The sequence below is a fragment of the Notamacropus eugenii genome, chromosome 4 (genome assembly GCF_028372415.1).
Source record: "Notamacropus eugenii isolate mMacEug1 chromosome 4, mMacEug1.pri_v2, whole genome shotgun sequence".
Lineage (NCBI taxonomy): Eukaryota > Metazoa > Chordata > Mammalia > Diprotodontia > Macropodidae > Notamacropus > Notamacropus eugenii.
The window spans coordinates 434,876,834-434,900,011 of NC_092875.1; positions in this window are offsets into that span (position 1 = coordinate 434,876,834).

Consider the following 23,178-nt stretch of genomic DNA (forward strand, 5'->3'; position numbering starts at 1 on the left):
CCACATTTTAAAAACTTCTCTCAATCACTAATAAGATAAATGCAAATCAAAATGATCCTGAGGTTTCATCTCATACCCTGTGAATTGGCAAAAATGAAAAAAACATGGCAATGGTAAATGTTGGAGGAGTTGTGGAGATATGAATGCACTAATACATTATTGTTAGAGCTGTGAAATGATACAACTGTTTTGGAAAGCAATTTGAAATTCTGCAAATAAAGTGACTAAAATGTCTATACCTTTTGAATGAAACTTTATTACTTTTATTATTATTATCAATTTATTGTTTTATATACCAAAAGGAAGCCATTGATAGGAAAAATAGTTCCTATAATACTCTAAAATATTTATAACAACACTTTTTGTGATAATTAGGAATTGAAAATATAGTAGATACCCATCAATTGAGGAATGGCTAAAAAAATTGTCTGACGTGAATGTACCCCTATTGTGCTATAAGACATTATATATGAATGGAAAGATCTGTTTGAATTGATGAAGAGTGAAATAAGCAGACCCAAGAAACAAAATACACCACAAATACAACAATTATTAATTGAACGAATTCAAAAGTAAATGTGACAAAATTATGAAGATCATATGGGAACCACATGAGGAGATATGAGAGGATATCCTCAAACCACCCCTTTGTGGAGGTGGAAGGTCCATAGGTTTTTACACATTGTATATATTTTCAGACTTTTTCAATATATTGATCAATGTGTACCTTTTTCCTCTCCAAAATATGCTATTTATCATATGTGATGGCTTTCTGGGAGGGCATGGGGTATACAGGGGATACTATGGTGATAGAAGAAACTGAAAAATCCATAAAAATTTAATTTAAAAAAAATAATTGGCAAATATCTAACAAAAGATAAAAATAAGATATAAGATAATCTATTAATATGTGATTTTTAAAATAAATATTTAGCCTGCAAGGATCCTCATTTATAGTTCAGTATTTCCCCTTACTCCTTAATGTATGTGATACCTTCTCAACTTACTACCTCCCCCTAAACACACACACACACACACACACACACACACACACACACTTTTCAAACTCACTCTTCCCTTTTTTGATTCTCTATTCATGCCTTCTTTATGAGGACACTGATATGAACTTATTTCTTTTCCTTTCCTCTCTTGGGAGTCAATGTTTCACACCATACCCAACACCAACATTCAGGATTCTGATGTTTCTTGGGTAGCCTCAAGCAGTTACAAGCAGCCTTTAACAACATTCTCAACCTCTCAACACAGTGCAATAGAGTTAAAATGTCACTTACGTGGGTATCAGGAGACCTGATTTCCCCTCCTGGCTCTGTCACAAGCTAGTTGTAAGAATTTGTTCTTTCATTTCTTTGTGCCTCAGTTTCTTCAACTATAAAATAAAAATATTGTGAAACTTTATCCCTACTGTGACTCCATTCTATATGTTTCTTAACATTTCCAAAGCAACATTAATGAACATATATTGTTTCCTGGTTTTTAATAGAAGAGAAGGATATGACCAATGGACAGGGCCCCAGTTTCTTCACCTAAAACTGAAGAGATTATACTTAATCTCTCAGACCCTTCCAGATCCATTGTCCTTCTGCTCTCTAATTCCCATGACAGTTAAAAAAGCAGTATCAGGGAAATCCCAATGGCATGAACATGAGTAAAAGGCTTATTCATGCAATGAACATCAATTGCATAATTTTTCCATTCTTTCAATAAATATTGGAATAGTTAAAAAAAAAGAAAATTATTCAGTGAGCTGGCAATCACATTCAATAAAGATGATTCTCCCCAGGATAAGAGTATGAATTAAAAGTTAAATTATTCCTTTACCTGTGACATGGGATGTTCCCCTTCTTTCCCCACTCTCTTTCTCAAGTTTAAAGTCTTGATAGCTATTGAAATCCCCACAGTACAACAATTATCTCTGGTACACCATATACCACAATTCAAGTACTGTAAGACATTGTGTGGTATATAAATGACTAAGTTTTGCCCTGGCTGATAACATTTTCCCAAACTCATACAGACTCTGCCTCTGCATCCTTTTTTTCTAAAGATATCTTTCCTTTGTTTTAATATGCCTCTTGTAATTGAGCAATTCTATAAAATCGAATAAAATGATTTATAATGAAATGATTACTCTAGGGTAACATTTCAAGTGAAATTAACATTGAAATCTAATTTAAAAGCTTTAATGTAAATGGGTCATTAGAGCGAGCTCTCCAGGGAATTTGCAATTAAAGTGACAAGGGTTTTGTAGGGGTGATGGACTTTAAGGTGTTACAATACTGATAGCCTCCTCATTGCTAACACAGTCTGCCTTATGAGAACTCTGCAACAACATTTTAGTACCAAAGTCAAATAAGTGCTTGAAACAGAAAAGGAATTTTCATCTCCTAATCTGGATCTTTTAAAGAAAACTGAAGTTCAGATCCCAGAGATGAGAGCCCTCCACCAAAAATTGCATTCTTTCTCCTTACTGCCAAATGACTACAATTCCCCTTCTGACACTGGTCATCATGAAGGTCACAAAGAAGCTATTAATTACTGATAATTAACTCATTAGAAACAAACTGAACATAGAGAAAAACTTAAAATAATGTGTTATTATATTTTGCAATCTGGAGAGGTATCACTGCTTAAAATAGAAAAAATCCTGTGTAAATTACACAATTACACATCCTGTGTAATTTACACAATTACAAATTGTGTAAATTTGTGATTTACACAAATCAAAATTATGTCAAATGGGTCTTCAAATACTTTATTTAATTTGAGAAAAGCAACTTGACAGGCTCATAAAGACTAGAGCTAGTGAAGTAATTTTTTTTTTTTGTTACTCCCCAGACTGGATATATACAAGAAAGAACGATGAATTTACTAAGCTTGGTATTACTAGGCACTGGGGATACATATAAAAAAGTGAGCTAGCTCATGCCTTCAAGAAGCATATATTGTTCTGTGGGAGCATAGTTTACTTCCATTTATGATATTTTTTGCCACTGAAGATCAACTCCAATGCCTCAGTCTGGCATAGAGGTGATGCTGAGTTCTTAGAAATTTGTTCAATTGTTTCAGTCATGTTCAATTCTTCGACCCAGTTTGGGGTTTTCTTGGCAGAGATACTGGAATGGTTTCCCATTTTCTTCTCTAGTTCACTTTATATATGGGGAAACTGAAACAAACAGGCTTAAGTGACTTTCTCAGGGTCACATAGCAAATTAATGTCTGAAGCCAGATTTGAACTCCGAAAGATGAGTCTTCTTGACTCAAGGCCTGGCATTCTATTCAGTGTGGCACATGGCTGTCCTCTTAGGAACAAATTAGAATATAAAAAATTCTAGAATGTTCTGTCTTGATGGAAAAAGTGCCAATATATTCCTAATAACAGAGTATGCCTGATTTTCTAGGACATATGCCAAACCAAAGCTTTCACTAGGCACCTACTGCTTGCAAAGCACTGGTGCTTCAAAGAGAAAATAATGAAAGAATCCCTGACTTTGATGAGGTGACATTGTATAGGTGGAATGCAACATACATGTAAAACAGACAAGCACATATGTAATAGTTTGAGAAGAAGAGAGAGCAGTTTCTCTAAGGCTGAAAAGGCTCACCACCAGAAAGCTGACTATTTGTTGATTATTTCTTTGGCCATGGCAAGCCAAGAAAAAAAACGGGCAAAATGCTATTGAATCCTATGTGATTCCTCAAAGAATGGTGGCAGAGTGATGGAAAACGAGACAGAGAATCTTAAGACTGACAGTTTTGAGACTATCCATAAGCATGAACTTGGATGTTAATACTCTAGATGTGAGTTACTTGTCTTGTGACTACTGAATACTGCTCTCTATCTATCCATCCTTTCTCTTCTATTTTCTATCTACCCTTCCCTCCCCCCTCTCTATCTTTCCCTTTCTATTTTTATCTATCACCTACCTATCTATCATCCATCCACCCATCCATCTATCCATCCTTCTCCCTCTCTCTTCTAACTCCTCTTCCATCACTCCTCTCTATCTCTATCTATTGCTCAATCAATTGCTCTATCTGTGTATCCTCCCCCTTCTCTCTGTCTCTATCCATCTATCCATCTATCTATCTGTCTATCTATCTATCTATCTATCTATCTATCTATCTATCTATCTATCATCTATCTACCTATCTCAATTTAGCTTGTGTCTCCCTATGTTATCCATACTGGTTGTTCAACTGCTACTCAATACTGACCAGTATGGAAACTGTGACCTGATCTATTTTTCCCTCCTGGGCTAGTTGACATCTCTAGACAGAGACTACTGGCCCTCTGCTCCCAGTGGCTCACTTTGTTGCTGACAGACTTGGTATGGATACCTGTTTGGCTTTAATAGCCTGCCTACAGCTCAGAATTCCAAATTTAAAAATCCACCAACCTCAACCTCCTACAGATACAGGGATTATAAGAATGGGCCACCAGTCAGGGCTGATATTTTTAATATAAATGAAACCAGAACACAAAAGGAAATTGCAACTAAATGAAAAACATGCTCACAGGCTCTTTATTTAGAAAAAGATAAGGAGATTGGTGGGAGCAGGCAAGGAGAAATATAGTTTAATAGTACCCTTGATTGTCATGTTCACCATTCTTCATGTCAAGGACTTTCAGGAAGATAATTATGAAAATCATCACAGTGTATGTGCCAGAATAAGTTTCAGGTCATGTGGAAGTAGAATGATTCTATGAAGAACTTGTTAAGAATCTCAAATTATATTAGCATCTTCTCATTTTACAGATGATGAAACTGAGGCCAAGGAAGGTTAAGTTCTTTTCTCTGGGTCACATATTCAATAAATATCTGAGACAGGATTTGAATACAGATGTTCCTGCCTCCAAATCCAGCACAGCATCCCCTACACTAAGAAATCAAGCCTTATCTCCAAGGAGTCTAAATGTAGTGATCAATGTCCATTATTCAATGAAACAGTAGAAATTATATAGCACAAAACTGCAATTTGCAAATATTTGTTGTTCAGTCAGGTTTGAGTCTTTGTGACCCCATTTGGGGTTTTCTTGCAAAGATACTGGAGTGGTTTGCCATTTCCTTCTCTGGTTCATTTTACAGATGAGGAAACTGAGGCAAATAGGGTTAAATGACTTGCCTGAGGACATACAACTAGTAAGTGTCTGCGGTCAGATTTGAATTCAGGAAGATGATAGCACTGACAAAATACCTAGGAAGATATGACTAGGTAAGTGGAATTGATTATCAGATGTTCCCTATCTTTCAAGGGCTAGCAGATAGCAGATCCTCATATAACAAATATGGGGATCTAGATGTTCCTGAGATGTAAACTAATAAACAGTTCTAAACATGGAACATCATCATGGGCCTATCTGTTGCCAAAATTATTCAGATATGTCATTGATATGTAAAAACCAATGAAGAACCTTTTAAAGAAAGGTCACAATGCCAAATATTTACTCTTTATGTAATGAAAATTTTCAAAATCACATGGGAAGACGTACATGCTATCCCCATCAAGGAAGGAAGGAAAAAACACTTATGTAACATTTACTATGATCTAGGCACTGTGCTAAGTGCATTTTACAAATATTATCTCATTTTGTCCTTAGAATAACCCTGAGAGATAGCTCTTATTATTTTTCAGTTGAAGAAACTGAGACAGAGAGATTAAGTTGACTCACCCAGGGTCACATGACTAATAAGTGTCTGAGGCTGGATTTGAACTCAGGTCCCCTGGACTGTAGGCCCTGTGCTCTATCCACACATGTCCAAGCTCCATCATCTGTTTTACTGTTGTAGTTTTGAACTAAGGATGATTTCAGCAAGTCTATAGAAGATGAACGTATATTCTAATGTAACCACAAAGTAGTTATCTTCTGCCTGTGCAGCAGTGCATAGAACATTTAAAAAATCATTAAATAATTTTATAATTAATATTAATTAATTAATTTGTGACCAAATTAATGATTAAAATTCATATAAAATAATTTTGGTATATTAATTGATTCCAGGATCATTTCAATCTGAACTACATTGCCTAAAATGAGAAGAATGATTAGTCAACACAACTAGACATAATTGTATAAAGTCTGATGACCTAAAAAAATATTGCTTTTAGTACACTATACTCTAAGTTTATTCTAAGTATTATTAGCAGATTTAAAGATGAGGCAAATGAGGTTTAGAAAGGCTGAGTACTCACAGTCATAACTAGAAACAGAACCAAGATTTGAAACTGGGATTTGTGGCTGCAAATCCAGAGCTTTTCCCATTCATTGGTGAGTAATAATGCAGCATTGCCTGGAATTTCTTATTTTGTTAAGTTGTATTATCTAAACTCTTTTATAATATTACTTTTCATATATTTGTGTCATATCCATCACTCAACTATTAACGTATTTAAGACAGTGACCATCTTTCACAGGTGCCATCACTCTTTCTTGCCTTTAGGAGCCACTTTACAAATATTTCTTGGCTGATACATTGATTGAAAGACTTAAATGCTTATTAAATAAAGCTGCAGACGCTGGACACATAGCTATAGATCTGATCTCTTTTGTCTAATATCATATTTAATGAGTTACAGATCTCTGAAGCTGGGTGCATTCAAAGAAATCTTTTGGTCCACAACAGATGTTCCAAAATGTTTAGATTTTTTTTCGTGAAGGCTTTACAAAAATCCATTCCAATTTATAAGCTTTATTTCTGTGACAAAAGAAGACTTGGAAAGCTCCATACAGAGTCATCACTGAAGTTTTACTTATTTCTTTTAAAACACTACAATTTCATATGAGTGACAGTTTTTACAGACAAAGCAGCTCTCATTTCACAAGCCCCTACTTTTTGTATTGCATTACATAGGAAGGTACCAATAGAGACAGAGAATGGTTAGATTTTCAGATCATGAGACCTACAGACACAGAAATTATCTGTAGTTTGACAGTGGAACATTAAGAAGGCTAGAACAAACCACTTTAAATAAGAAATTTGAAAGAAAATCTGCTCTATGGATATTCTCTTCATAGCTCCCCAGCAAATTGCATCCTTTCTGAAAAGTCACAACAAAATGACTGTATCAAGTGATTGTGGGATTTGGTCACTATATAGACATACATGACTTGCTTTTCTTTTTAAAGGAGCTTAAGCTCCATGTAGGATGAATTTATCACTTCTTATGGAGGTGGGGGAAGGTGATAGTGTTGGTAGAAGGGCAAGAGGAGGAAGAAGAGAGAACATCCAATCAAAATCAAGATCAAGATATGTGAAACTTATTCAAGGATATGAAAAAAAAGCTCTGCTATTGATAGTCATATGAAGAAACTGCCAATCACTAATAACAAGATAAATATACATTAAAACAATGCTAAAGTTTCATCTCACTGCCTTCAAATTAGTAAAAAATACTAAAAGATGAAAATAGTGTTATTGGGGCTATAGGAAGTCAGGCAAACTAACACACAGTTGCTGGAGCTATAAAGTGATCAAACTGTTCTACAAAACAATTTAAAATTATGTGAGAAAAAATTAGCAGGAAAATGTTCATACCTGGTACCCCAGAAATCCCACAATTAGGCATATTCTTCAAAGGACATCAAAGACACAATGAAAGATTCCATTTATAATCAAAGTATTCATAGAAGCACTTTCTGAGGTAGCAAAAGCAAAGTAAACTAAGTGGGTGCCTGTTATTTGGGGAGTGGCTGGACAAGATGCAGTATAAGAATTTAATTTGGGGGAGCAGAGCCAAAATGGCTGAGAGAGTGAGAGACTCACCTAAGCTCTTAGACAAACTCCTTCAGACATCTCAAAAAAGAGAATCTGACCACATTTTGGAGGTGTAGAATCCAATAGGAGACAGACAGTGGCAGATTCACAGCCCAGGAAATACTGGAAAGTCAACAGGAAGGATCTGTTGTGCGGGGGTGAGGCCACAGTGCACAGCACAGCATGTTTAGCACAGCAAAGTGAGAGGGCCCAGGGAAGACCTGAGGCAGCAGCAAGCAGAACCAGTGGAGCAGCAGCCCAGGGTGAGACACCAACAGAGCCAAGCAAGTGACAGCTGCTGAGCACCAGATATCAGCCACAGCCGCTCCTGAGACTTTCAGCCCAAAGACTAAATGTCTGTAAGTCACCTACTTGAACTTCCGGGAGCCACAATGGCAGAGTGAACAGTAAATTCTCTCTCCTCCCCCCTTGCTGACCTCAAAAGAACCGTAAAATATTTCCCCAGAAAAATCCCGGATCAGTGGGAACAGCCAATGAGGCAAACAGTCTCATAATACCTGAGGCTAGGAAAATAGCTAAGGGGGATTCCTCTTACTCTGGCAGAGGTGAACCGGAAGAAGAGGGGCCCAAGGGCAGTGGAAACTCTCACTAAGATCCAGGTGTCCCTCACCACTAGAAGAAGAACTCCAGGTGAGGTGGAAACTCACACTAGGACACAGACGAGCCTCAGCCTTGGAGAGGAGTCACAGAAGGGGTAGAAACTTGCTCTAGGATCCAGGCATGCCTCAGCACTTCAGGGGAAAAGTGAAGACAATAGGGCAGCTGGGATCACCAACCCCTGAGCTTGCCTTTGCTTCAGCTCAGCTGAGGAGATCTCCCATGACCAGACCACCCCTCTCCCACACTTAACAAGCTAGCCCCAGGGCTGACTGGGGAAACAGAAAATAAAAAGATAAATTAGCACCTGCTCTTAGCTTTTTCACACCAGTCAGCTCAACACCAAGTTCTTCAGCTTCTAAGTGAAAGAACCAGAAGCCACAACACACAATCACCATCATGAGCAAGAAAAAGCAAAGCAAGGGCGAAAAAAACCATAGAATCTTTCTGTGGGAACAAGGACCAAAACACAAATACCAAAGAGGTTAGTAGTGAGACTGTACTTCCATCTGAAACTTCAGAAGGGACTATGAACTGTTCTCATGCACAAACAGCTCTCCTGGAACAGCTGAAGAAGAAAATAGAAGAGAAACTGACCAATGATTTTAAAAACATGAAAAAAGAATTCCATGAAGAGAACATCTTTTTAAAAAGGAAAATTGAACAAATGGAAAAGAAAGTTCAAAAACTAACTGGAGAAAATAATTCCTTAAAAGAAATAATTAGACAGATGGAAAAGGAGATGCAAAAGTTAACTGAAGAAAACAATTTGATAAAAATTAAAATTAGGCAAGTAGAAAGCAATGACTCTGTAAGACATCAAGAATCAGTCAAACAAATTCTAAAGAATGAAAAGATAGAAGAAAATGTAAAATATCTAATTGAAAAAACAACTGACCTAGAAAATAGATCCAGGAGAGAAAATTTAACAGTTATTGGCCTACCAGAAAGCCATAATGAAAAGAAAAAATCTGGACAATATCTTCCAAGAAATCAAGGAAAACTGCCCAGAAGTGCTAGATCCAGAGGGCAAAATAGTCCTTGAAAGAATCCACTGTTCACCTCCCAAAAGGGATCCCAAACTAAAAACCCCAAGAAATATTGTTGCCAAATTCCAGATCAAGTGAAGGAGAAACTACTACAGGCAGCTAGAAAGAAACCATTCAAATATTGAGGAGCTACAGTCAGGATCACACTGCACCTTAAAGCTTCCACATTAAAAGATCTAAGGAACTGGAATCTGATATTCCATAAGGCAAAGGAGCTGGGACTACAACCAAGTATCAATTACCCAGCAAAGTTCAGCATAACATTACAGGCAAGGGGATGGTCATTCAACGAAGTAAAGGATTTCCAGACCTTCCTGACAAAAAGACCAGTACTTAATGGAAAATTTGATCTTCAAACACAAGTCTCAAGAGAGTCATAAAAAGGTAAAGAGGGGCAAAAAAACAAAACTTGATACTCATTTTGACCAAACTGTTTACCTCCCTATAAGAGAAGATGATACCTGTTAATCTTGAGAATTGTACATCTATTATGTAATATAAAAGAGATATACATAGAGGGAATGGGTATAAAGTAAATGATGTTATGATAAAAATATGTTTTAAACATGCAAAAGGATTGTAACAGAAGATGTGAAAAGGAGGAATCAGAAAATGGTAAGTTACATCACAGGAAGAAGTACAAAATTATAGTAGAGGGAAAGAGTGGAGGGAGATTGGTACTGAGCATGGTACTCTCATCTGATTTGGTTCAAGGTAGGAACAATAAAATTAATTAAGTATATAATTCTAATTAGCTCTATAGGCAATAGGAGGGGAAGGGGGAAGAAAGTGAGGGGAGAAACTAAAGGAGAGGGAAGAAGTAGTAAGGGTAAAGGGGAATAAAAGGGAGGGGGGCTAAAAGAAGGAAGGGAAGACTGTGGGAGGTGGTAGTGAAAAGTGAAAACTAATGAAGAGGGAAAGGGAGACGGGAGAACTAAAGGCACAAATGGTGGGAAAGAGGATGGAGGGAAATACACAGATTGTAATCATAACTGTGAATGTGAATGGAACGAACTCTCACATAAAATGGAGATGGATAGAAGACTAGATTAAAAGCCATAATCTAACAATATGTTGTTTACAAGAAACACATTTGAAATGGGGGTATACACACAGGGAAATTGTAAAAGATTGGATCAGAACACATTGTGCTTCAGCTGATATAAGAAAAGCAGGGGTAACAATCCTAATCTCAGACAAAGCAAAAGCAGAAATAGATCTAATCAAAAGATATAAGGAAGAAAACTATGTTCTGCTAAAAGGCACCATAGATGGTGAAGCAATATCATTATGAAACTCCAAGTGGTACAGCATCCAGATTCTTAGAGGAGAGGTTGGGGGAGTTGAAGGAAGAAATACACAGCAAAACTACACTAGTGGGGGACCTCAACATCCCCCTCTCTGAACTTTATAAATTTAACCTTAAAATAAACAAGAAAGAGGTTAAGGAGGTAAATAAAACTCTGAATAAGATAGATATGATAGATCTCTGGAGAAAATTGAATGGGAATACAAAGGAATATACCTTTTTCTCAGTGGTATATGGCACATATACAAAAATTGACTATGTTCTAGGCCATAAAAACCTCACAATCCAGTGAAGAAAGTCAGAGATAGTCAATACATCCTTGTCAGATCATAATGCAATAAAAATTATATGTAATGAAAGGCCATGGAAAGATAAACCAAAAATTAATTGGAAACTAAATAATCTAATCCTAAGGAAGGAGTGGGCTAAACAACAAATCATAGAAACAACCAACAACTTCATTCAAGAGAATGACAATAATGAGACAACCTTCCAAATCTTATGGAATATGGCAAAAGCAGTTCTTAGGGGAAGTTTTATATCTTTGAATGCCTACATGAATAAAAGAGAAAGAGGAGATCAATGACTTGGGCATGCAGCTGAAAAAGCTAAAAAAAGGAACAAATTGGAAATCCCCAAGTAAATATCAAATTAAAAATACTGAAAACCAAAGGAGAGATTACTAAAACTGAAATTAAGAAAATTATTGAACTAATAAATAAAACCAATAGTTGGTTTTATGAAAAAACTAATAAAATTGATAAACCTTTGGTCAATTTGATTAAAAAAAAGAAGAAAATCAAATTACTAATATCCAAAATGAAAGGAGTGAGCTCACCTCCAAAGAGGAGGAAATTAAAACAATAATTAGAAATTACTTTGCCCAACTTTATGTCCATAAATTTGACAATCTAAATGAGATGGATGAATATTTTAAAAAATACAAATTGCCCATATTAACAGAAGAGGAAGTTGAATACTTAAACAACCCTGTCTTAGAAAAAGAAATTGAACAAGCCATCAATGAACACCCTAGGAAAAAATCTCCAGGACTGGATGGATTTACAAATGAATTCTATCAAACATTTAAAGAACAGTTAATTCCAATACTATATAGACTATTTTTGAAAATTGGGGAAGGAGTCCTCCAAATTCTTTTTATGATACAAATATGGTTTTGATACCTAAACCAAGAAGAGACAAAACAGTGAAAGAAAATTATAGATCAATTTCTCTAATGAATATAGATACAAAGATTTTAAATAAGATTTTAGCATCCTATCACAAGAATAATACATTATTATCAGGTATTATTCATACTAGGAATGTAGGACTGGTTCAATATTAGAAAAACTATTAGCATTATCGTTCATATAAACAACAAAACTAACAGAAACCACATGATTATCTCAATAGATGCAGAAAAAGCCTTTGACAAAATACAACTTCTATTTCTATTAAAAATTCTGGAGAACACACGTATAAAGGGAACTTTCCATAAAATAATAAGCCGTATCTGCCTAAAACCTTCAGCAAGCATTATATACAATGGAGATAAGCTAGAGGCATTTCCAATAAGATCAGGGGTGAAACAAGGATGTCCATTATCATCACTATTATTCAATATGATATTAGAAATATTAGCTGTAGCAATTAGACAAGATAAAGAAATTGAAGGAATTAGAATAGGCAAAGAAGAAACTAAGTTATCACTCTTTGTAGATGATATGATGATATACTTATAGAATCTCAGAGATTCAAGTAAAAATCTACTTGAAACAATAAACAACTTTGGCAAAGTGGCAGGTTACAAAATAAACCTGCGCAAATCTTCTGCATTCCTATATATTAGTAACAAAGTCCAGCAGCGAGACATAGAAAGAGAAATCCTATTTAAAGCTAGGATAGACACTATAAAATATTTGGGAATTTACCTGCCAAAACAAACCCAGGGATTATATGAACACAATTACAAGACACTTTTTGCACAAATAAAGTCAGACCTAAGTAAGTGGAAAAACATCAGTTGCTTGTGGGTAGGCTGAGCCAATATAATAAAAGTGACAATTCTACCTAAATTAATTTACTTATTTAGTGCCATACCAATTAAACTATGAGATAATTATTTTCTAGAGTTGGATAAAATAATATCAAAATTCATCTGGATAGAACAAAAGGTCCAGAATATCAAAGGGACTAATGAAAAGAAATGTTAAGGAAGGTGGCCTATTGCTACCAGATCTCAAATTGTATTATAAAGCAGCAGTTTTCAAAACCACTTTGTACTAGCTAAGAAACAGAAGAGTAGACAAGTGGAATAATCTTGATATTCAAGACACAGTAGGCAATGAATATAGCAATCTACTGTTTGATAAACCCAAGGACCCCAGCTTCTGGGATGAGAACTCACTGTTCGACAAAAATTGCCGGGAAAACTGGATAACAGTGTGGTGGAAACTAGGCATAGACCACTGCCTGACACCGTACACAAGAATAAAGTCCAAATGGGTACACAATCTAGGTATAAGGAGTGATATTAAGGACAAATTGGAGGAGTAAAGAATACTGTATTTATCAGATTTATGGAGAAGAGAAGAATTTTTAACTAAAGAAGAGATAGAAAGCATTATGAAGTTCAAGATGGATAATTTTGATTACATTAAACTGAAAAGATTTTGCACAACCAAACCCAATGCAACCAAAATTCAGAGGGATGTAGTATTTGGGGAAAGATTTTTTTATTCCTAATCTTGGGGATAAAGGCCTCATTTCTAGAATATGTAGAGAACTGAGTCAAATGTACAACAATACAAGTCATTCCCCAATTGATAAATGGTCAAAGGATATGAACAGGCAATTTTCAGAGGAAGAAATTAAAGATATCTATAATCATATGAAAAAATGCTCTAAATTACTTTTGATTAGAGAGATGCAAATCAAAACAACTCTGAGATACCATGCCACACCTATCAGATTGGCAAACATGACAGAACAGGAAAATGATAAATGTTGGAGAGAATATGGGAGAGTTGGAACACTAATTCATTGTTGGTGGAGCTGTGATCTCATCTAGCCATTCTGGAAAGTGGTTTGGAATTATGCCCAAAGGGCTACAAAAATGTGCATACCCTTTGACCCAGCAATATCGCTTCTAGGGCTATATCCCCAAGAGATCATAAAAATGGGAAAGGGTCCCACATGTACAAAAATTTTTATTGCAGCACTCTTTGTAGTGGCCAAAAATTGGCAATCAAGGGGATGCCCATCATTTGGGGAATGACCGAATAAATTACAGTATATGAATGTAATGGAATACTATTGTGCTATAAGTAATGATGAGCAAGAAGACTTCAGAAAGGCCTGGAAAGACTTATATGATCTGATGCTGAGCAAAAGGAGCAGAACCAGGAGAACTTTGTGCACAGCAGTGACCACAGTGTAGAAGAGTTGTTTCTGGTAGACTTGGAACTTCATTGCAATGCAAGGACTTAAAAAAAAATTCCCAGTGGTCTTCTAAGGCAAAATGCCCTCCACATCCAGAGAAAGAACTATGGAATTCAATCGCAAAATGTAGTAGATCATTTTGTGTGTGTGTGTGTGTGTGTGTGTGTGTGTGTGTGTATTATGTTTTGGTTTGTTATATAATTTCTCCCATTCATTTTAGTTATTCTACACAGCATGACTATAGTGAAAATGTATTTAATAGAAATATATGTGTAGATCCTATATAGAATTGTATGCTGTCTCTGGGAGGGAGGAGGGAGGGGTGGGGTATGTAGGGGAAAAAAATCTAAGTTATATGGTAGTGATTGTAGAACACTAAAAATAAATTAAATTAATATGAAAAAATGAAAAAATGAATTTAATTTTCATTTTGTTGCTGTTTTTTACTCAAAAGACATGGCAAGTACGAAAAAATCAGAAAGACAGGGAAGAACTTTTATGAACTCAGTGTAAGTAAAGCCAAGAGAACAATATGGAAAAGTACAATCATGTAAATGGAAACTGTGTTGAAAAGCAGCTGAAATGAGATTACAAGGATAAACCTTGGTCTTGCAGAATTAAAGCTGAAACTCCATGTTCACTCATAGTAGAAAAGTTGGGTTGTATAGGTGTGGAATGCTACATACATGGTTCAGTACAATTTTTGTGTGGATTGGTTTTGTCCATTGTTTTTCTTCATTCCATTGAAAAATTGAATGTAAGTGCATTAAAGAGTAACTGAGAAATGACTGTAGCATAAAAAGGCATTCATAAAACTTTATTAAAAATAAGATATATCTGGAGCCTGGGGAAAATCTATAAGTAAATAGAAAGATACATGTCATGATGATCAAAACTTCAACTACTAAAAAGAATATAGGATTTAATCTGGAAAGACTTAGATTGGACTGTTTCAGAAGACAATTAGGTGTTTTTTTTTCCATTGGCCTTAAGGATAATAGTGATAATAGTTTTACATTTTTTTAGACTGGGCATAGAATAGCTTGGGCCTGTTGTCTCTGGACATTTTGCTTGATAGCATGATAATTGCAGTGCTGTAGAGTTGGGAGGCCTAACTTCTATCTATTCTTGGTTGTCTTTAACTGGCCCTCTGGCCTTCAGGAAGTTGTTTCATCTTCTTGGACATCTGTCTCTAAAACTGTAAATTTAAAATATTTAAAATTTTAGGGAAAGTTTTAAGGATTGTAAAAGGCTTCTCATATTTATTACATCACATAATTCTCATGACAACCTCTAGAGGTTGTTATAGGATGGAAAGGTTGGATGAAATGATCTCTAATGTCTTTTTCACCTCTAAAAGTCCTATGAGTTCATGAATTTGCCTGTCCACTTTTGTAGAAGTAGCTTAATTCTGCTTCGGGTATTGGACTTTGGAGGCAGAATGATTTGACTTTGAATCTTACCTCCATCCTTTCCTAGCTATGAGACCGATCCTTCAATAAATGATCTAGCTTCTCTAGGCCTCTTTCCTCATCTATGAAACACTTGCTTCATTCAGGGTTATCATGAGACTCAAATGGAACAATTCATGTCAAGTACTTCACAAACTTAAAAGCATGATGTTATTACTATTAGTTATAATAATAGTTTGAGAGAATTCACAGATTAGAAGGTAAAGAGGATTTTCCCAGAAGGATTCCCATTTCACTTCCCACATTTAGTCAATCAATTAATTAATGTTTATTCAATGTTTTCTATATGCCATGCAGTGTGCTAAGGAATGTGTGTGTGGGGGGGGAATTAATACTTTCCTCAAAGAGCTTATAATACAATGGGGGTAGAAACCAAAAGGAAGATAAAAAATAAGGGCATGAGGGAGAAGTATACCTGATGAGGTGACACAATAGAGAAGTCTGAAGCAATGCACCTAGGTTGTAAATAAAGAGATGGCCAGTCTGGTCACCCTGCTGAAATGGAGGTTTCAAGAAGAGCTCTTCTCTCCCTACTCTGCAATCAGAGTGGGCACATTGTTAGTGCTACTGGGTTGCTACAATCTTCCAGGATGATGAGGTTCTTGGGAGCATGATGAGAAAATAGAGAAGGAAGGAAGGAAGAGAAAAGAAGGAAGGAAGGAAGGAAGGAAGGAAGGAAGGAAGGAAGGAAGGAAGGAAGGAAGGACTTTATTAGAGGGGAGAGTTTCTGGATTTTCTACCAACCTAGAGTTCTTTCCCTTTACATGGAGGCCTACCAAGAATAAGATGGAAAGAGTTTGTATTTCGTGGTGAAAGTACAGCCCTCAGAGCTGAAGTTGGGGATATTATTGTTTTACTCTCTAGATAGCCCACATTCGTCCCCCTGGTGTGGAGGGTCACCTGAACTGGTATTACAAGTAATTGTATGAACCTGAAGAAATCATATAAGCTTGTGAGGCCTCAGTTTCTTCATCTATAAAACAATAGGCTTATATTAGATGATCAGAAAAACACCAATAATTCTAACTTTTACAAACTCATGTATCTTTAAAACAGTAGACATCCCTACATAGTGGAAAGAGTCAGGAAATATGCATTTGAATATTGTTAAAGATATTTGTTGGGTAGATGACTGTATGAGCAGCTGGGTGGCACAGTAGATAGTATGCTGGGCCTCGAGTTAGGAATACCTGAGTTCAAATCTGACTTCAGACATTTACTAGCTGTGGGATCCTGATATAAGTCACTATTTGCCTCTATTTCCTCATCTATAAAATGAGCTGGAGAAGGAAATGGCAAATCGTTCCAGTATCTTTGTCAAGAAAACTCCAAAGGAGGTCACAAAGTGTCTGAAATGACTGAACAATAGCATGATTTTCTAGGGTCAAATCACTCAATTTCTTGGATCATGTTTTATTATGTGCAAAATGAGACTATCAATAGTACCCACTTCACAGGGTTGTGAGTATCAAATGAAATTTTATATATATATATATATATGGTACATATAAATATCAGTTGTCATTATTACTAAAACTAACAGATCATCCCTTATAATGGGGATGTACAAGGGGGCAGCTAGGTGGTGTGGTAAATAAAAGTACAGACCCTGGAGTCAGGAGAACCTGAGTTCAAATCTGACCTCAGACACTGACTATGTGACCCTGGGCAAGTCTCTTAACCCTGATTACCTCCAAAAAGAAAAAGAAATACAAAACCTAAGTTGATCAATCTCTTAATCACACATCTCTACTATCTCTGTCAGTGAATATTTATAAGTCCCATCAAGAAATCAGGTAGTGAAATGGTTCAAATCAAACATTTAATAAAAACAGAAAAAACATGGTGCAGAAAGATTCAAGAGGAAAAATCTTAATCATTATTTCACACAAAGTAGAACACTGCAAATATCAGAAATGATGTCCCTCAAAAGTAACCTCGATAAATAGTCTGCTGAGTGTCTGAGGGCTAGGTCCATTTCTAGTAGAATCCTTGTGTCTTCCTCAAGAACTGGTCCAGTGCTAAGCACATGGGAAGAACTGAATAATTGTTGCTTTTATTATTGTTAAATAAAAGTTTGTGCAATTCAAATGAATAATGAATGCACATCAAATAATTCCAAGGTTAATAGAGTAGAACACTAATGTTGCATAGCTGCACATGAATAACTTCTTGGAATATACTCCTTCATATCAAAGTTTTATACCACCAACAAGTAAATTGAGAGGAATATATAAAATTCTCTTTCCTAGCCTACGTATCCACATCGGCAGACATCATACGCAACCATTGATACAACATTCCAATTCCCAGGTCAAGAAAGGTTTCTTTATTACCATTTTACTTTTCTGGGTCAGAGAAGGAGAAGTCATATTGAATTATGTTAACTTTATAACCTGATCTTTAAGACAAAAACCGAAAGATTTGGTATTCTCTAATGTTTACTTCATAATAATAAGTCTGTTGGGAAAACAATGAGTGTAGACTGTCCATATAGGACCTGATACACCTACTTGGACACCACTCACATTGTGATCTATGACAGTGTCTACAGTAGTGCTGCTGCTGCTGCTGCTGTTGGGGATGGGGGTGAGGAGAAGAGAGAAGAATTAGGATGTTCCACTAGTCACCAAACTTACCTAATAGTTCTACTTTGCTACCACACTTCTCCCAGTCTAGATACATACCTCATGCTGTTACTATGTTTTCCCTAGTTTCCAAGAGGTGAAAGAAAGGACAAATTCATGTCTCCTACACCCAAAAGTACTGGTCAACTCCAAAAGAAATCTCAAAAGGAGCCTTGTAAACAGAGGCTGCAAGAAGTTCTGAAAAGAAGATCAAGATGAGCATGCTAGATAGGAAAGCAGATTCTTTATTAACAGCAAAGAAAGGGCTGTTTTGCTGGCTCCTAAAGTTGCCCCTGCACTGATGTTTCCAGATGGGAGAAGTAGAGCCTTGACATGGGCTGAAGATGAGGCATGTGACTTTATATGGAGTATAGGTGGCAAGTCACTTAACCCTGTTTGCCTCAGTTTCCTCATTGATAAAATAAGCTGGAGAAGGAAGTGTCAAACAACTCCGTTATCTCTGCCTTAACTGCTAAGGGGGTCACAGAATCAGACATGACTGAAAATCACTAACCAATAACAGAGAAAGAAAGGATAGAGTAAAGAAATAGAAAATAAGGGCATATCACATACTGTCTCTTGGCATCAGTTAGTTCTTCTGCAAAAAGCAGTGGATTAACTTGTGGAATTCTTACTCCATGGTCCATGAACTTTTTGTAGTAATATTTTGATAATTGTATTTTAGTATAATTTGTTTCTTTTGTAATTTCTGCATATTTCATTTCATGAATTTAAAAAATGTTATTGTAAGAAAGTGTCAATAGGCTTTACCAAACTACAGATAGGTCCATGATACACTCAGAAAATTAAGAACTCCCTAAACCAGATGATCCATAAACTCTGAGAAACTTTTCAAAATGGCTTATGCCAATCAGGAAGTGAAATCAAAGTGAGAAAAAAATATCATGAACAGTTGTCCCATCATAAAACCATAATTGGCAATTTATCAAAAGAGGTGTATTCATTTTGATGCAAAAATAATATGAGTAATAATACAAAATTTAGATGAGTGGGAAGGGAGACCCCTGGGATACCTGTCATAAGAGGGGAGAACTGAGGACCTTGAAGACTACTACTGGAGAGGTTAACATTTGGGGTGAGTTATGGGCCACAAAGAAATGAATCAGCACAAGAAGAAAGGTCATCTGGTATTTTCCCAATTTAATTATTCCTGCAAACTACATGCTAAGCACAACTGCTTCTGTGCTGCTGAAGAAGTAAAAGTGCTCTCAAAATGTAAATGCAACAAAATTTAAGACTGTACAGTCTTTTAAAGTGATTTAAACATTTTTGAACCCTCTAAATATTAGTGCTTTAGGTATAAACCCCAGTTAATCCATCCTAGTTATGACGCTGCTTATTTCACTAAACTTGTCGCAAACTATTGAGAGACAATAAATGGCTTTAAGAGAGTAAAGGACTTAGGCACAATAGAAAAATCCTGTTTCTGAGGTCAGAGGACCTGGGTTCAAATCTCATCTCCAATACTTACTGGTATGATCTTGGTAATAAATTGCTTAACTTCTGGATTATGATTACTTTTATTGACTATAAAAAAAAGGAATCTCTTCTAACTCTAGATCTATGATCCTTAGGTTAAACAATAATAAGACTATAGACCAATAAGAATATTATGGTGGGGGGAGTAGAGAAAAAGATTTTCAGTTAATGTAGAGAAACCAGATCACCTACAATATGTCACACATACCAGATACCACTCCCCAAACCCAGGAATTTCCAGTTTTTGTTGACATACATCTGGTTATATGCCACATGCTCATAAATGCCAATCTCCAAGTTCTCTGGGATATACTTAATAAAATATCCTAATCTAATCCATGTCCTTTCTTTATATCAATCTACTTACAAGAACCCCTATGTAGTATGGGTAAATATATTAGTTTGTTCCTTGGTCTCCCAAGGAGATTTGGTATGTAACACTGGCCATCCCTAACCATATTTCCAATATATTATACATCATGCAGCATAGAAAAGAAATAAAGTCCCTATGCTATACTAAAATTCACCCATTTAAAAACTTTTCTTATTTTCATCTAATTTTATCTTCCAAATATTATCAATAATTGCCTAACAGCATGGAATATAGCTGTAATAAGTGAGGTTGAGGCTGGTAGAACTTTTGAGCTTGAAAGCTTTGAGCTGCACTGGCCGAAGCCAACTGAGTGTCTACACTAACTCTGACACTAATGAGGTGAACCCCTTGGAGTAAGGACAATCACACTGCTAAGGAGAAACAAACTACCCCAGATCAGAAATAGAGCACTCGAGAGCCTCCATGTTGGTCAACAATGATAGAGCTTGTAAGCATTAGCTTCTCCACTTTTAGCTTGGGCAAGATAGGGAGTTTTCATTTCAAAAACATGCAACAACATCAACAAAAGCCTATCAGGAAGCAAGATGGGTATTGTGAGAAACTAAACATCCTATACCACCTACAATGAAAAGAGCCTATTTCACCACATTTTGAACCAGAATGACGATACTAGGTTTCAGCATTTTCTACCAAATACCACCCTCTTGGTGTTGGAGTTTATTTTTTCTTGGCATCATGTAACTTCCTGTTTCTAAGAAAAAAGGATTAAAGTGTCCCATAAAAAAGTCTCAAAAAGCTTCTTGGACATCAAAGAGCTCTTACACAACAACATTTTGATGAGTTAAGTGTAAAGGAATCAAAAACACATGGATTAAATTTCCCATAAAACCCACATGTGTTTAAAAATCAAGGGAAAACGTGCTTGGCCAAATGCATTTGGGGTTTTGTCAAACCCCAAACATTTGAGGAATAGTGTGAGATGTTTGAGGAACCCAAAACACAGCTGGGTTTGCCCATATCTATCGAGAAAGCATATGCCCATGGAAGAAGTTAAAGAAGGTTAATTCTGCAAAGAGTCTATAGATTGTGTGACTAAAAAGCAGGTTTGTGGTTGGCAATAGGAACATGATGGCATTTAAAGGAGGAAAAAAGTCTCAGCTAAAAAATTCTCCTTCAGATTTCCAGAGAATTTTATTTTATATTGTATAGCTCTTTAGAAATAGCTTCATGAAAGATGTTTTGGGGGGAGGGGAAAAAAGAAAAAAAACCTTCATTTCAAGCACTCACATTTTCTAACTTAACCAGATGGGATCTTTTCCCTAGCTTTCAAACCTTGATCAAGTTACCCCGTGTTTTGTATTATACTTGATTTAACTTTGCTAGACTAAGCACATTATTAATTGGTTCCCTTTTTATTTACAATACTATTGCTTGAAATATATACTACAATCTGTAATTGAATTTGGGGTATACTGTAATTAAAAAAGTCAAAAGAGCAATAAACAGAAGCGTTGGTAAATAATTGCATCTGAGAACAAGCATAAATCATCCAGATTAAATGATTTTATATCATATTGGAACTCCCTAATTTTAATTTATGATTTCCAGACTATTTTCAGCTTTTCTTGACTGGAATTTCTTGTCAATGTTTTGAACCTTTAGTGGTAATCACAAAAATATGTTGATAGCTATATCTATTTTTGCGCTATATACTATCTCAAATTATTGGATTTAAAGAATTGATCCAAAGCTGCTATTTGTTTAAGGCAAAGGTAAAGATAGATAGATAGACAGATAGATAGATAGATAGATAGATAGATAGATAGATAGATAGATAGATAGATAGATAGACAGATAGAAAGATAGACAGATAGACAGATAGACAGACAGAGAGAGAGATGATAGATAGATAGATGATAGATAGATAGATGTACAGATACATAGATAGATATATAGATACATAAATACATAGATAGATATAAAGTAGATAGGAGATAATAAAAATATAGAACTAGCATTTATATTCCACAAATTAGTGTTAATGGAAATTTGACCAGAAATGTGAATGCTTTTCCAAACCCACCTACATTCTGCAGTTAAATTTTGATGTATAGGGCTAATTACAAGTCTATAAGTCTCTCAATTCACAGTTATTGTATATTGCTTTGGGGTCCATTCAGGAAGAATCCTAAGACCTTTAAAGCAGGAAGAGCCATTTGAAATCATTTAATCCAAACCCCTAACCAAACGTGAGGAAGCTGAATCCCCATGAGGTTACCTACTCAAGGTAACATAGATGAAAACTGCTATGCTTTCCTGTATTGAAGTTTCTTGGTGCCTACATATATAACTAGAATATAATAAAATTCATTTTCATAATTGGCGCACATCAAAGCAAGCATATGGTAATTCCCCACTTTTCTTTCTTTCCAATGTCATGGAAAGTTTCATTGTTACCAGTTCATTTTTCTTGATACCAACTCTCACCTCGTATTCTTTTGACTACAGGTGGCCACCTTTCCTATATAGGGTTGTCAACATTTTCAGGGCTCAAAAAAGTTAATTTTGTTAAACTCATTTTTTGCTCTTTTTACCCTCCACTAACTTTATCTGTATTTACTCTTCACTGAAATCCTTCTCTGGGATCTCTTCATGCTATGGAGGTGGCCTGATTTGGGTCTTGGAAGACTATATTGGTAAAGCATAAGTCCTAATAAGATTTGAGTGTGGGCCCATGATCTGACTATCCAAGGATCATTTAGTTAAGTGGAGAGGTTTAGCCCATATCTGGGGCACTGGATAATTTTTAGACCCAACCACAGAAACTCATGAAAATGATCTTCTCAGGCATACTATCAACAGAGAAAGAATTATAGGTTTGTGATTCTAAATCTGGAACAGAACTCAGTGGCCCCTGAGTCTAAATTCCTCATTTTATAGATGAGGAAACTGAGGCTCAAACAAGTTAAGTGACTTGCTCAAGGATATAAAATTGTAAGCATCAAAAGCAAGAAATGATCTTAGGTCCTCTGGTGCCACAGTTACTGTTC